At 38.0% G+C, this 16,311-nt stretch overlaps 1 protein-coding gene and 1 pseudogene across 2 annotated transcripts in view; one reads left to right on the top strand and one right to left on the bottom strand.

Moving 5' to 3' along the window:
* The window catches only part of FBXL17 (F-box and leucine rich repeat protein 17), a 484,579-nt gene that overhangs the window by 187,174 nt on the left and 281,094 nt on the right, over positions 1 to 16,311 (bottom strand). The window lies entirely within an intron of this gene.
* LOC148110028 (glyceraldehyde-3-phosphate dehydrogenase pseudogene) lies at positions 12,652 to 13,634 on the top strand (annotated as a pseudogene).

The following is a 16,311-nucleotide window of genomic DNA, read 5'->3' as shown; positions in this document are numbered from 1 at the left end:
GTAAGCTGGATTCCACGGTATAGAAAACCTATTAAATGGATAAACTTCCTAGCCTAATGAACCTAGTGTTCTCAGTCTAGGGTTTAAAACACCAAGGCAATTTTTATGCCAACATTTTTGGGAGAATAAACCATTTATTAAATGTTCTTCTTGTATTTATTCCCTTCTATGGCTTATTTTCCTTTCTCACTTTTTCTTTTTGACATTATAATACCCAAATTTAGAGACTTTTAAGAATATTAGAGAATTTTAAGAAGTAATTGAAAAACACAGACAACATAAAATTATTAAATTTCCAAAGGAAAAGGCATTCTTTTCACCTCATTATTATGTAAACAATACAGGTTCATAAAAGAAAATTTGGGGTTTAGGAAAGTAAAAAGAGAAAAAAGAAAATAATCCTATGAGTCCAATGCAGTCACTGGTCACCTCTTATATAGTTCTTCTTCCTGTTTTCCAATACGTAGCTTTTTGTGTTTGTGTATGTGTGTGTTTTTCTTTCTTGTATCTCAACACTGTTAGAAACACAATGTTATATCCTGCTCTTTTCAGTTAATAACGTCAAGAAACATTTTATACCCAAAGCCTGTGTGTTTTTTCTTTATTTAAAGTTCATTTTTTCCTCTTAAAAAATTGTTTTATCGATCACAATGGAACGTTGACATTCCCCAGAACTTTGTCATTTGTCCTACAGACTGTTCCCCAATGGCTTGAGAAATGATGGTGATGGTCTTATTTGGAACACTGGGAGAAAAGGAGAGGTCCCAGTGAACTGGCATCTAAACTTAGCAAGGCACCTTCCTTTCACCTACTCCTAGTCCGATCTGAGAACTTAGCCTCCTATCTCATTTACAAGAAAGCCCGAGGTGAAGTTCAGTAGGAGGCACAGGCCATTCAGTAATCGTAGCTTAACTTGGCTTTTAAAGACCTGAACTGTCAATCTCCCACCTCTCATCCTACTGCTAACCTGTAGAGAAGTAAGAAGCCCAACCTCTGAACTACGATTTCTAATCTGTCAGAGTCATGAGTGAACAGTCTGTGTGGGTACCTATAACATAAGCATGTACTGGAGAGAAATTCCTTCATATATGCATTCATTAAAATGAATACTATTCTTCCCTAAATTTAAAAAATTAAGTAAGATGAAAATCAAACAAAGAGGGAAACTAAATTGAAAAGTTGAAGGAAGAAGCAAACCTTCGTTTTTAAACGATGTAAACATGAAACAGGCATTTATAACAGATGCGTCTTTCTTGTTTTCCCTGTCTTTCTCTTGGATGAAAAACAACAGGGATTTTTTAAAACAGTTTGCTATGAATAAAATTTATCATCTACTGATGCATTATTTCTCACTTTCTTTTTCATATTATTGCTCAGAGATAAATGGCAATAACAAAGACATTAAAATGACACTAAGAACAGCTTTTTATAGTTTTAATTATTTTTTTCCTTTTTAGCAATAAAAATGATGTGGTACGTTTGCATGTGTTATAGATTGAGAAGCAATAATACTGTTTAAATATTCATAATTGTGGAGATAATTTTTACTTGATATTTTAAATATGAAATAGATTGCTTCTGGTCCCTAATCTAATGGCCCTGTTTATTAATATATATCGCAGGCACACCTATATTTATGTCAGTCAATCACTTACTGTGTTTTTTATTCTATTCTGAAGTATTCTGCACAGAGATAATATTCTTTTATGAGTCCATCAAGTTTCACTTTCTGAGAAATAATATCACAATTTCTAATGTAGATAATGAGCACTCATTTTCCCACTTCTCTTGGGATTTAAGCTCATTTTAGTCTATGAAATAACAACGACAGAACTGAAACTAAGCTCCAAGGCAGGGGAGACCCTGATAGGTGGCAAACACTAGGAGCATCCGGCCCGGTTACAGTCACAGAGCAGACAGGGCATCTCTGGGTGCTGAGCTGAGGTTGGACAGGCCTCTCGGGGGCAACACTTCATCTGGGTCACCAAAGTTGGGACCCCAGGAAATAAGTTTTGTGCTTATAGGGAAATTGAGAAGCCTATCTGGGATCAACTCATGAAAACTAAACTCCTATAATACTACCTGATTAATTTAGAATGACACCTGCCTATACGGCAAGCTGGATCTCTGGCCTTGTCAGATTAGGGCATTCTCACTCACACAGGACTCATAGTACAGAGTTTGTGAGACAGCGGCTTAGACCTAAAGGGCTTGGTGGCCTTTTCTCAGGGTGCCTGGTCTTAACCAGTTTGGGGCAGTCTTTCTCCCTATACTTTTCTTCTGTCAAAGGTTCTTACCTGGACTGCTTCCTTTTAGTTTTACTTTTAAACGTTTTATTTATTTTTAGATATATATTTTTAGATAGATTACATTTAAATGATACAGCTGTAAGACAGTGAAAACGCAGTCTGCTCCCCTCCTCTTCTACCCTTAAATGCCCCGTTTCTCTCCCTGGAGGCTAGCTATCTACCCTATTATCAGTTTCATGAATAGCCTTCCAGAGATAACCTATGCATTTACGAATATATGCCATATGTGTGTGTGTGTGTGTTATATATATACATTTTCATATGTATGTGTATATATATATATAATTTGTCTCCCTATAAATAGCAGCGCATACATGCTGTTTCTGCATTTCGCTTTTCTTTTTTTCTTTTTTAAGAGTTGAGTCACAGGATCATTGGGAGAACTTTTCTTTGGACATTTTACCAACTTCCTTCTGTTGGATTTTTTCACTGGCTCCCCTGATTGTGCTTTTGCCCCCCTAAACTACATCTTAGGTAAATTCAGTTCTCGTTCTACTAGTTTTCACCTGAAAACTTTTCTTGGGCTTTTTTCTTCTTCCGTGTTTGATAGTTAAATTCTTGGACTTTACCCCTGATAGGTACCTACTTATCAAGACAAGTTCTGTAGGAGAAATACCTAATTCAACCTCTAATATCAGTGGGACCAGAAAGTCTGATGGCAATTTCCCAGTGATCTTCTGGTTCTTTTTTTTTTTTTAACCTGAAGAAAAAGATATGCTCATAAATTACTTACATAGTTGGACTATATACCTCTCTAGGTATCTTTGACTAGAGAATAATTTCAGCTTCTAAGAGGCCCAGATTGTGGTTAACTACCTGAGATCATTCTTTTAATCCTAATAAAATACTTAATGTCTAAAAGAAAAATGCATTTTACTTTCAGACTTCCCATACACAGAACTTTTTTGCTCTAACATGTACATTGTACATACAAATAACATATACGATAAATATCCTTAAATACTATTTTACACACGTGGTTGTGTATCTGTTAGATGAATAGCTCCGAGTAGAATTCCAGGTCAAAAGGTATGCACGTTTTTTATTGGAAAAGTATTGCCAAATTTTTCCTCATGTTTTATAATGGTAAAAACTTGGAATTCAAAAACACAACATGGCAATTAACCCTTTCCGTGTTGTGACTACAGAATGATTTATTATGAATTTTTAGAGGAGGAAGACAATTCAAAATTAATAAATTTTGCTTCTAGTTACCCTCTTACTCTCAAAACTAATTATCCCTAGAAAACAAGACATCCGTCATATGGAATATACTGCCTGAGAGACAGGAAAACAAGGAAACTACCTGGGATTGAATAGGAAAGGAAAGATTTTAAATCTGGCTTTTAAAAGAGCCGCTTTTTCCAGTAACCTTCAAGTTACAGGGCAAAATTCCTCTCAACCAAGAGGTGAAGAGAAAAAAGAAAAGGAAAAAGAAAAAAATGAGAAAAGTGAAGTGAAACCACCAGGACTGTTTGATCTAGAAATCCTACAGTTACTGAGAGGTCTCATACAAGGAAGGATGGTAACCAAAGGAAATGCGGGCAGCACCTGGGGAAGGAGGGGCTTCATAAGGGGCCAGGGGACTACGGAAGGTCAGGGATTTTCACTTACACCCTCCTGATGAGAACGTCTTCCAAACGCTAAGAAGGAGAAGGGGGGAAGAGAAACTGGGCAGACCTAGGCTCTGAAACTCAAAATGCCTTTCCTCAGAACAAGGGAGATATCATGACATTGATTATAAGGAAGGTTATGAAATCTTAGACATCACTCAGAGTCTGCTAATTATTACTGTTTGTTATTAACTAAGTCACTGCATTGGCCTATGAAAGTAACATTTTAAATCTCCAGGATATAATAACCATTAATGTTAATTTATGTAATAATATATGTAAACTAAATATACAGATTATCTTTTAAATCTTTTTTTACTTAAGAAGTTTGGCATATATACTTGGCATGGTCTAATACATGGATACGACCCCACTGCCTTATCACGTACTTAAAGTAAAAGCATCGATCATAATAATTATAATTTCCATTCTAAAGTGACTTCAAACAACTTGTATAATTCTTGGGAACTAAAATACAATCTTTTAATCTTTATATATGAACTTTCCTGAATAAAGCAGCATATAAAATAGGTTTCGAGTGTATAATCTGTATCTAAAATTTGAGGACGGCATCAAAATATTAGTGTCCTTTTCATTGTGTATCATTTTGGAAGGTGAACAATTACAATTTTCCTCTATTTTATTATCTGTTTTACAAACTTGCATATTTTCACAAAGCTATCACCTGTTTTATAATTATAGTGTTTACCTGAAATAGGATTTAAGAATTTCTCACTTTTATTCTCAATTTTTCAAAACACAACACATATGCCTTCAGAGTATGACTTTCTGATTAGTATATGAGTGTAAATGAGATAATTATTCTTAAATTAAATTAAGCATTGGATCTTGAAAATAAGCACTGAGCATTTAAGTGTAAAAGCTAAATAACAGTTTAAAGCAAAAATATATTTTACAAATGAAATTATTTAGTCTTCTGAAAAATGAATTATTAATTTTCTTCTTATATCTACAATGAAGCAAGGTCACAGTATCCTACAACTCTGAATCTACACTATGTTTTAAACAGATGTCCTAAAAGACATAACTAGCCTGTATCTCATTGAATAGATATTCCAAAAGAAATGGGGTGGATATCATTAATAATTTACATAACAGAAAAACTTATAATCACGTGGGGCTTTTATGCACTAACTATATGGTGTATCCGAGTCACATGAAATAAACAGTACCTACCTCATACGATTTTATTGGTAAATGTGTACTTTTTTAAATCTTCTGTCCAAGAACATATATATCATTGTATTCCTGTTAGTAGGCACCAAACCTTATAGTAAGTAAGTAAGTAGGTAGTTCAGTAAATAATCACACAATGAATACTGAATCAATGAGTTGACTATAACATTTAATTTCAGCTAAAACATGCAAAAGCACTCCTAAAGTAAGTGGTAAATTGAGAAAAAATATATTAGATGAGAGGAATAATTATATATACTAGGAAATCAGTGTCTGAGCTTGAGGGTCTCTAGATCACACAAGCCCGTCTAAAGCCTGGGAGCAGCCTCGCATTGTATGAGCCTTGTAGTATGTTTTCATAAAATTTTTTTGTATAATATTCTAACTAAGACTACTATACATTTAGAATCTAATTTTTTCTCTGGATTTTGTATCTGATTTTTTAAGGGATGGAGGAAAAGTTATAAAAGCGACAGGCTCCACAAACTCGGATCTGCTCCTCCATCGTTTCCTAACACCCGGAGGACAACTTAACACAAGAACTGAAACTAAACCAACATTTGGGCAGGTAACAAAGATTTAGTTTACATTCATAAAGACCTGTCACTGTTTGCTGAAAAATCAAAATAGAGCCAATTCTAAGTTACGGGAGAGCAACAGTATTCTGAAATCACTTCATCATCTACCCAATCATGTGGTGAGGTTTCAATCATGCATCAGCACATTTTCTCCAACCGCAGTTTTCTTTCCTGGTAAGTATGCCTGGACATGTACTGACAGTTAACAGCTGCTCCAGTAGTTTACTTAGTTTACTTCGTGTGTTGACATTTCACATTTCCTCATATTTTCAGATAGCTTAGAGTACTTGAAGAAAACACTTTGATACTACTTCTTAAATTCTGGATGCTTCATTCAACATGTGAAAATATCATAAAGTTGTTGCTTTCTGCTCTGTGATCTAACATGTCTCATTTAAAAGTGTACAGTAATTAAAATACACATATAACATTCAATTTTCAGTTAAATATTTTGACATACTTATTCTACCAAAATATCTAAAGTCAACTATCATGAAAGCATCATGAAATACTTTGAGTCAATGATGTTTTTGTTAAAGCTAGCATACAAAAAAGTTCTCTTTACACCAATAAAATATAAATACTCCTAATTGCTAACAGACTTTTTTTGACAAGTGTTAGCCCAAAATGAATATTTACAGCCTATGCTGAGCAATGAATGCCTGGAAAATGACATTTACAATGGAAACACTGACACAGTTTTAACCAAAAACAAAACTAAACAAAACCCAAAACACAAACTTGAACATTCGTGCTAGCTAATGGGGCTATTGGAATACTCTTGGCCTTGGAATCACGTAAGAAAATATTTAAAGAACATCTGATTCCACTGAAAATACGATCATTAGATTTCCAGTTAAAACAAATACCTGAAGGTGTGTGATATTTTACACACACACACCCACCCACCCCATGGTCTACAGCAAGAAATATTTCGATCCTTTTCATAGGACATTTTGTTATTTGGGGAGCAGAAGCTAAGAGAAATTACAAAAAACTTACACGGAGGACACGCCCTAAACTCTACAACGGGGTCATGTTTAGTGCAGCTGTAACACCAGGTGCTTTTCCTTCTGTGTCATGCTACACCTACATGAAATAAGTGATTTCGTATTTTACAAGGGAGATATTAAGGATTTAAGGACTTAATTTAACAGCTTCGCTATTTGGGAATGTGTCTTTTATTCAGAAAATAGAAACCTTAAGGACATACCTTTTTTAAGGCAAAGAAGATAAGGAATATGTGTGATGTCTGTATATAAAGAAAGAATAATGGAAAATCAGTTTCAAAGGCTAATTTTGGGTAATCTCTGTTAATGTGCTTTTGTATATGCATCATGCCAACAGTATGTATATATAGAAAATAAGAACCCATAGGAGAAAATCACAAAGAAATTATTCTCACTAAAAAGCTAGATTCTATAGTCTGTAAATCAGGATATCACAGAGGTAAACTTCCTGGCGATCCATGGAGGAAGGGAAGATTATTTTTCCTGCACCCTCATCTCCCACCCTGCACTGGTTAGCATCCGTAAAGAAAAGTGTCTTATTTTTCTTGGTCTGAGAAGGTGTCATATCCTACACAGCTGGAGGAAGAAATGAGAGCAGACGACTCCTTACATGTATCTTTCCAATTTCAAAACCTTCCTCTTGGAGAAGCCTAAAACCAAATTCTATAGTGCTGATAACCGATTTTTTTTTTCATTTCATATTCTGGACCACTAGCTATAATTATGTGTGAGTTATTTTGACCACAGTACTCCAGTGGTCAAATAATAAAACTAAACTCTAGAATATTCTTAGAGAATTACCCATCTATGTGGGTTGTTTCATTCTTCCTCTATTGCCGTCCTAAGATATTTCTTTGGACATAGAGCATATATTTCAAGTTAAGATATTATGCATCAGATACTTCTCCAAATAACAGATTTGTAAATGAATCTACCAATGTTGGAAATCTCAGCATAAGTTGATATGTTCCCATGTCGTTCGATGACACCCAGTAAGGTCCTGCAAAGCCAAATTCAGCAAAAGATTCAGTAACACATCTAATCTAAAGGCTCTGATCAGGTTAACGACGGTTTTCGTCAGGGCTACATCCATCTTCCTTAAGTGTCACTGTCTTTGAAAACCACCGTTTGGTTCAGAGACGGTAACTTTTTAAAGATACTCCTAACAGTTCCTCCCTATTACTTAAAATCTTATCTTTCATGCTAGCAAATGCAAAGAGCTTTTCATGATAGCATGAGGAAAGAGACTGCTATCAAATGAAAACTGAAAAATTATCCTGTGTTTAAGTCACTGACAGGGCTTATTCCACAGGGGCATACTTCATCACTCCAAATGCTTCGAACCCATCTCACAAGATGCATCTGCTTTCCTGCTGTCGTTTCTACTGCATAAATCACAACAGTACTCATTAGTGTAAACTCATTAGGGTAAACCAAACCTCAATTGCAAGGATCTCAGCATTTTTGAAAACATAGATATAAAGATATCCAAATTAATGTCACTTAATTAAAAATATATCGTTTGCTTTGGACAGTTTTCACTAACCCTGATCCTTATTATCTGGACTAGTGAGATTAAGATAATGTAGGGCTGAAGAGTTCCAGAGTGCAGCAGAGCAGAAAGGCCTTCTAAAATAGAGAGGCCCAGACCCATAATACCCACTACCATGTAACCACCACTGGGAAATGCAATTTTAATTTGCAGCAGAATCTTAAGGAAACACTTTGGTGTAAATAAAAGTGAATCCTTAAAAAAAAAAAAAAAAGAAATTTAGTAATTTTGCAGATGAAGCAGATAAGGCATTGCCACAACACTTTTCTTTTTTAAAACCAACCAAATGCAGTTTCTTGATGGAGAAAAAGCTATCTGAGCTACTTAGAATCCAAAGCATCTTGAGATACAATTTCACAAAATTAAAGCTCAATTTGTGACAATGTTCTGTGTTACCGAGCTAGGAACAGCACTACCATCCATAGGTGGCGCTGCTGGGACGAATGCAGTGGTCTCGCGGAAATTCCCAAAGCATAACTTGGCTGAGTTGCCAAAACACGCATCTTAACACCCTGTTTTGAAAGTAGAAATGCAGGCGCTAAGATTTTCATGATCCTGCTATACTCAAATGAAGTATATCTGTATGAGGTTTTCAGGTAAAAGACAATGGAGCAAAATCTGTAACAGGAATTACCTGCTTCAGGACTCAGGAACATTTGAAAAACAAAACTCCATCTGTGTCACATAGCTCACAAGTAGGCTTGAGATTAGACCCAAAACTTCACTCCTGGCATCTCCAGCTGTGAGGATGACTTCAGCAACGTGCATGGATTCCTCTTGGTCCAGTCTCAATCGAGATCCAAACTGACACCAATCTGATTCCAAGTCACCTTCCTCATCCACAACACCTGTGAGTAGGTGAGTGGCTAGGGTCATTCTGTCCTCTTCTAAACTTGCTTTGATGTCACAGAGGAAGTAGCTCTACTTCTTTTCAAGCCTAATCTCTTCGGGCCCCTAGTGATACTGTGATTTATAATAAATACATATTTGGTCTTCCTCCCTGTTTCTAGCACAGAGCCCCTAAAACCCTTGGAATATTCTAAGTGGTGGGGGAGAGCAAGGTGCCTTTTGTTATGTTAATGAGGCCATTTTTGGTCCTTTGCCCAAGGATGGGGTCTGGGTGCCAGGAGAACCAACCCTGTGATTAGAGGGTTGTAACTAACTTTCTGTCATTGCCCCATCCCACTCCTGGGAGGGGAAAGAGGCTGGAAGTTTAATCAATTCCCAGTGCCCAATGGTTTAATCAATCATGCTTATGTAATGAAACCTCCATAAGACCCCCAACGTATGGGGTTTGGAGAGCTTCCAGGTTGGTGAATATGGAGATTGGGGGCAAGTGGCCCATTCAGAGGCAGCACGGAAGCTCTTCGCTCTCTCCCCAGACCTTACCCTCTGCATCTCTTCCATCTGGCTGTTACATCCTTTTATATATCCAGAGTTATATCTTTTTATAATAAACCAATAATCTAGTAAATAAAATGTTTCTCTGAGTTCTATGAGCCACTCTAGCAAATTAGTCAAACCCAAGGAGGGGGTTGTCGGAATCTCCAAGTTCCAGCCAGTTGGTCAGAAGCACAGGTAACAGGGGCGCCTGGGTGGCACAGCGGTTAAGCGTCTGCCTTCGGCTCAGGGCGTGATCCCGGCGTTCCAGGATCGAGCCCCACATCAGGCTCCTCTGCTATGAGCCTGCTTCTTCCTCTCCCACTGCCCCTGCTTGTGTTCCCTCTCTCGCTGGCTGTCTCTATCTCTGTCGAATAAATAAAATCTTTAAAAAAAAAAAAAGAAGAAGCACAGGTAACAGCTGAACTCACAATGGCGTCTGAAGCAGAGGGCAGTCTCGTGGGATTGAGCCCCTCGTTTATGGGATCTGATGCTAACTCTGGGTAAACAGTGTCATAATTAAGTTGAATGGCAGCATACCCGGCTGGTGTCAGAACATTGCTCGGTATGGGAGAAATTCCCAAACACTGAAATTGGCGATCAGAATCCTCACCTGCTCATTCCAGACCCAAACATTTTTTTCTCTCTTATTCCTCTTGGCCAGCCTCAGTCAGCCTCTCTCTGTCTCTGTGTTTCTCAAAATCTAAAAGGGATGTCCCTTACTCTACCTGACTGTGAAATCATTATCACACATTTTCCCCTTCCCTTTGTGATTACAGTCCAAATCATTTAAACTTGCTGTCCCTTATGTCTCATCTTTCATTTATTCCTTGGTACATTATAATTCACTTTCTATCCCCTGTATTTTAGAGTACAGCTCCAGTGAAACTGCTTATCATAGGATTCCCTAAATGGAAAGCTAGATCAGAATCTCATCTTAACACGACTTCCACAACACCCAGATTTGTCAAAGACCTCATTCATGAACCCTTCTTCTCCCGGTCAGCAGCAGATTGGTTCTTCTCCTGTCATCCTAATTGTTCTGAGTTTCCCCCAAACATTCCCAACGCAATGTTGGAGGTGTTTCCTCAGTTCCCTCGAATGGAGTGACCTCACCCATTCCAAGTGATGGATATGTCACTCTGCCTGAATGACTCCCAAACACATCCTAGGCCCTGATCTTTATTATTGATCTTTACGCCTGCAACACTTGTCTACACAGACTTAAACTGAGATTCAACTTGTCTAAAACCAGTCATTATCTTTTTCTCCTCATACTTAAACCTAGCTAAAGTTTTAGAGAGCTCACTTGACAAAATGTAATGAGCTAAGAACATGAAAAAAAAACTTATTAACACCCCAAACGCTCACAATACATTGTATACATGAGAGAGCTATTACTACAAATTCAAGTACGAGCAACAGCGAGTCAGGAACAGTGACACTGTCGGGATCTGCAGAAGTTCTCCTAGAAACTATGACAAGGAAGTCCTCAGCCATACCTTGATCTCAACCACTAACAACACTTTTTAACTCATTCCTCACTAACTCTTTTGCATTAGAAACACTTCAGATGTCTAAAGGTAAGCTAAGGAGGACTCAACTCTCTCGACATGAAATATGTTGCTTTTAGCAGAAAGATGTTATGAAGCTAAACAAATAAAAGGACCGCATCTCCAGTGAAAAAGATAAAGGTATATAGGATCATGTCCATAAAATTACTGAAATACATATGCTTATTCGATGATAGCCTTTTTTTCACTTACACATCTTTTTGCTTCAGGAAGAACACTTTTAGTCTTGTATCAAGTTACAAAAGTTAGAGTGCCAGCAAGGCTATATTTTAATGATATTTCACAGTAATAGCTGGTTAAATGGCAGAGTACAGAGGACAAAATGAAAAATGAAAAACTCCGTGTGTATACTCCTACAGTGAAAAACACCAAATCTAGGAGAAACTACACTTAATGGATAAAGATTGAACTGCACTGGTTTTGAAATTCAGACCTAAAGTAGACACAAGGGGTGAAAAAGAACAGTATTTTAAATAGTTATTAACACCTGGCTTACTTTCTGTTACATCCATGAAGACTCGAGACACAAGTGAAATGAAAGAAATGCTACTCATGAATTTAATTACTACCAGTTATAAGGTATTATCTGTAGGGACCTAAATTGAAGTCAAAACCTATCATGAAAAAAATTATACATGAGAAAATGAAAGATAACCAAAACCGGAAAATAAATAAGTAATTAACCTATTCTCTCTGGAAGGCTCAGCAGATGACAATGACAAAACAGTAACAAGGCTTTACAGCATAAGCAAGTTTCCCCTAAATCCAACATGTTAAAGTCCTTATTATGAAAAGCATTCAGTGCTATATTTATAATGCATTTTCTATACTTGAAATAACATAGATATAAATTCGTACTGAGGATTGGGTCAATCTCATGAAACCAGGCTCCAGAAATTAACTATATCTAGCTAGGAAAGAAGTAATAAAAACAGGAGGGTGCATTATTACGATTTTATGGTAATGGAAATACTATTGGAAAAAAAGGGTTAATATGAAAGTTTTTGCACAGTTTCTATATATGTTTTATAGTAAGTCATTATATGACCAGATCATGCAAAATCAAGTAGGTTTAAGTCCTTTTCTTGCTAGAAAAAGGGCAGGACACTGAAAGCTCTATGGTTGCTCATTCATTCATTCTTCATCCAATTTTTACCTGTTACCATTAACTACCAGACTTGGTGCAAAGTAATAATGAAGACAGTACCTCGCCTCACAGAAACAAATAAATACCATGCAATATGGCGAGCGTCATCACAAAGGTTTTTTGTGAAGGTGCTGTGGGAGCCTCAGGGAGATGTACTTAACTCAGCAGGTCTCTCTTGTTTAATGTGAAGGAAACTCAATTAGAAGTAGGGTGGATGAGGCTCTCTGTTCCTCCCCGTTCAACAGACAGCTGCATCTTCTGGTACAGTGCCAGTCACCTCCCTGAGACATAATGGTGAAGGTTGGAATAAATAGACTTGGCCATATTGGGTGGCTATACTGGGTGCCAGGTCACCAGGGCTGCTTTTAACTCTGGCAAAGTGGATATTGTCGCCATCAATGACCCCTTCATTATCCTCAACTACATGGTCTACATTCAACCATGGCAAATTCCATAGCACAGTAAATGCTGAGAATGGGCAACTTGTCATCAATGGAAAGCCCACCTCCATCTTCCAGGAGTGAGATCCTGCCAGCATCAAATGGGGTGATGCTGGTGCTGAGTATGTTGTGATGTCCACTCGGGTCTTCATCACCATGGAGATGGCTGGGGCTCACTTGAAGGGTGGGGCCAAGAAGGTCATCATCTTTTGCCCCTTCTGCTGATGCCCCCATGTTTGTGATGGGCATGAATCATGATAAGTATGGCAACTCTCTCAAAATTGTCAGCAATGACTCCTGCACCACCAACTTCTTGGTCCTCTCACCAAGGTCATCCATCACAACTTTGGCATCATGGACCACAGTCCATCACTGCCACCCAGAAGACCACGGACGGCCCCTCTGGGCAGTTGTGGTGTGATGCCCAAGAGGCTTCCCAGAACATCACCCCTGCTTCTCCTGGTGCTGCTAAGGCTGTAGGCAAGGTCATCCTTAGGCTGAATGGGAAGCTCACTGGCATGGCCTATCTGTCCCCACTCCCAACGTGTCAGTTGTGGATCTGATCTGCCGCCTAGAGAAAGCTGCCAAATATGATGACATCAAGGAGTTGTTGAAGCTGGCATCAGAGGGCCCCCTCAAGAGCATCTTGGGCTACACTGAGGACCAGGTTGTCTCCTGCAACCTTAACAGTGACGCCCACTCTTCCACCTTCAATGCTGGGACTGGCATTGCTCTCAATGACAACTTGGCCAAGCTCATTTACTGCTATAACAATGAATTTGGCTACAGCAACACGGTGCGGGATCTATGGTCCACATGGCCGCCACGGAGTAAGAGCCCCCTGAACTACCAGCCCCAGCAAGAGCAAGAGGAAAAGAGGCCCCTCAGCTGCCAGGGAGACCTTGTCCCAACTCATCCCCCAACGTGCTGAGAATCCCCCAACCTCCACAGTTTCCATTCCAGACACCCTGAAGAAGGGAGGGGCCTGGGGAGCCCTACCTTGTCATGTATCATCAGGAAAGTATATTATACCCAGTTGGGGGGGGGGAGTAGGTTGGATAAAATGCCAGTAAATTGGGTTCCACACAAAAGCAAGGTATATTCAGGAATGACTGGAAGTAGGATTACTGAAGTCCCTTTCTTTGTGTCTCTTTTTACTTCTCTTTCTAAACTGGCTTCATTCTCTCATAATCATTTTGTCCACAACTCAGAACCATGGCTGAGGGAGCTCTGGGCTCACACCCTCCTATCCTCTGTCCTTGAGTGGTGAGCTTGAACTATATTTACAGTTAAGCCAGAATAATCACTCTCAGGAACACCACCTTAGAGGTCCAAAGCCCAATAAATCTGATTTCTGGAAGATGGTAGAATGTGAATAGCAAAGTTCACATGGTTATTCCTGGTTCAGAAGAATTGTACTTCCTGGACATGCTTACTTTTAGAAAGCTGGGTGCTTCCCAAAGAAACTTTTACTGAGTATCTTGGCTATTTAGCTGAAAACTAATTTGTATGGTAACAGGGCAAAGTGGTCCTGAAACTCTCTCCGTAAGGGTCCTTTTAGAATTTTGGATATATTCCTGAAACAGGAAGTCTCAAGATATAATCGCTGACTTCTGATTAAAAATAAAATATAAATAATGTATTTCATATTGTTTGATGTGATGAAATCCATAGGGTGGAGTTTCAATACTGTTAAAGACAAGACATTCTTTACCTGTATTTTAATCCTCTGTGTTATACAAGGACCTGAGAAAGTCATTAGAGAAAAATAAAATAACCTCAAACTCAAAAATCCCATTATTAACCTCTGTTTGAAAAAGTTAAATGTGTAATTATAGGCTCACTGGGAAAACATAACCAGCGTGGTTATAAAAAACTGTATGGTTATTTTGTGGGTGCAAGCAATGAGGTTTTAAGGATTATCTCAGGGGGGTTAGAAATGGCAAACTTGTGATGTATTTCAGGTTGCACAAAGCATGCTTGTCTCTTGTTTACTACCCAGCAATTGCAATGGGCCTAATTTACACAACAATTACTTAGAAGTAACTCCTTTGAAATGCATTGTGTGATTAATTGACTTGGCTTCAGGAATGCAATGTTGTTTCTACATTGTTGTTCACTTCAACCTAATGCCCCCTAGAGCACAGATCCAATTAAGAAACAAGGCAGGGAAGCAGATATTAAGTGTAGTATTTCTATATTACACAGCACTTTTGTATAGGATTGAACACCACCATCTACCGTCTGCAGGCACTTGATTTATTCAGTGCATCCTTGTGACAATGGACATATGGCTCATGGAAATGAAAAGGATTTAAAGTAAATATCTTTGAGAAAAATTGAAACCAGATAAATTTAACTTATTAAGAGGTGCTTTTAAAAATGAAAGCCTAAAGGGAAACAAAAGCAAAAATAAGTAATTGGGACTTCATCAAAATGAATGGCTTCTGCACAGCGAAGGAAATAATCAACAAAATTAAAAGGCAACCTATAGAATGGGAGCAGATATTTGCAAATGACACATCTGAAAAGGGGTTAGTATCCATAATCTATAAAGAACTTATAAAACTCAACACCCAAAAAACAAATAATCCAGTTAAGAAATGGGCAGAAGACATGAATAGACATTCTTCCAAAGAAGACATCCAGATGGCTAACAGACACATGAAAGATGTTCAGTATCATTCATCACAGGGAAACACAAATGAAAACTACAATGAGATATCACCTCACACCTGTCAGAATGGCTAAAATTAACAACAAAGAAAACAAGAGGTGTTGGTGAGGATGTGAAGAAAGGGGAATCCTCTTACAGTGGGAATGCAAATTGGTACAGACACTGTGGAAACACTGTGGAAAACAGTTTCTCAAAAAGTTAAAAATAGAACGACCCTATGACCCAGCAATTGCACTACTAGGTATTTACCCAAAGGATACAAAAATACTGAGGCGAAGGGGCACATGCACCCCAATGTGGACAGCGGCATTATCAACGATAGCCAAATGATGAAAAGAGCCAAGATGTCCATCAACTGACAGCAGGATAAAGGAGCTGTAGCATATTTACACAGAGGAATATTACTCATCCATCAAAAAGAATGAAATCTTGGATGGAGCTAGAGTGGATTATGCTAAGTGAAATAAGTCAGTCAGAGAAAGACAAATACCATATGATTTCACTCGTGTGGAATTTAAGAAACAAAACAGATGAACATAAGGGAAGGGTGGGGGAAGGAGATGGAGGAAAACCATAAGAGACTCTTAAATACAGAGAACAAACTGAGGGTTGTTAGAAGGGAGGAGGGCAGGGAATGGGCTAAAGGGTGATGGGGATGAAGGAGGGCACTTGTGATGAGCACTGAGTGTTGTATATAAGTAATGAATCACTAAGTTCTATACCTGAAACTAATATGACACTGTATGTTACCTACCTGGACTTTAAATAAAAACTTGAAAAAGAACATAAAAAAAAAAACCCTAACTACAGTTAAAACTTGATTTTCTCATAGAA

Source organism: Ursus americanus, chromosome 5 (genome assembly GCF_024610735.1).
Source record: "Ursus americanus isolate L20-20 chromosome 5, mUrsAme1.1.p, whole genome shotgun sequence".
In the NCBI taxonomy this organism is placed as follows: Eukaryota; Metazoa; Chordata; class Mammalia; order Carnivora; family Ursidae; genus Ursus; species Ursus americanus.
This window is presented reverse-complemented; position numbering and strand designations above follow the sequence as displayed.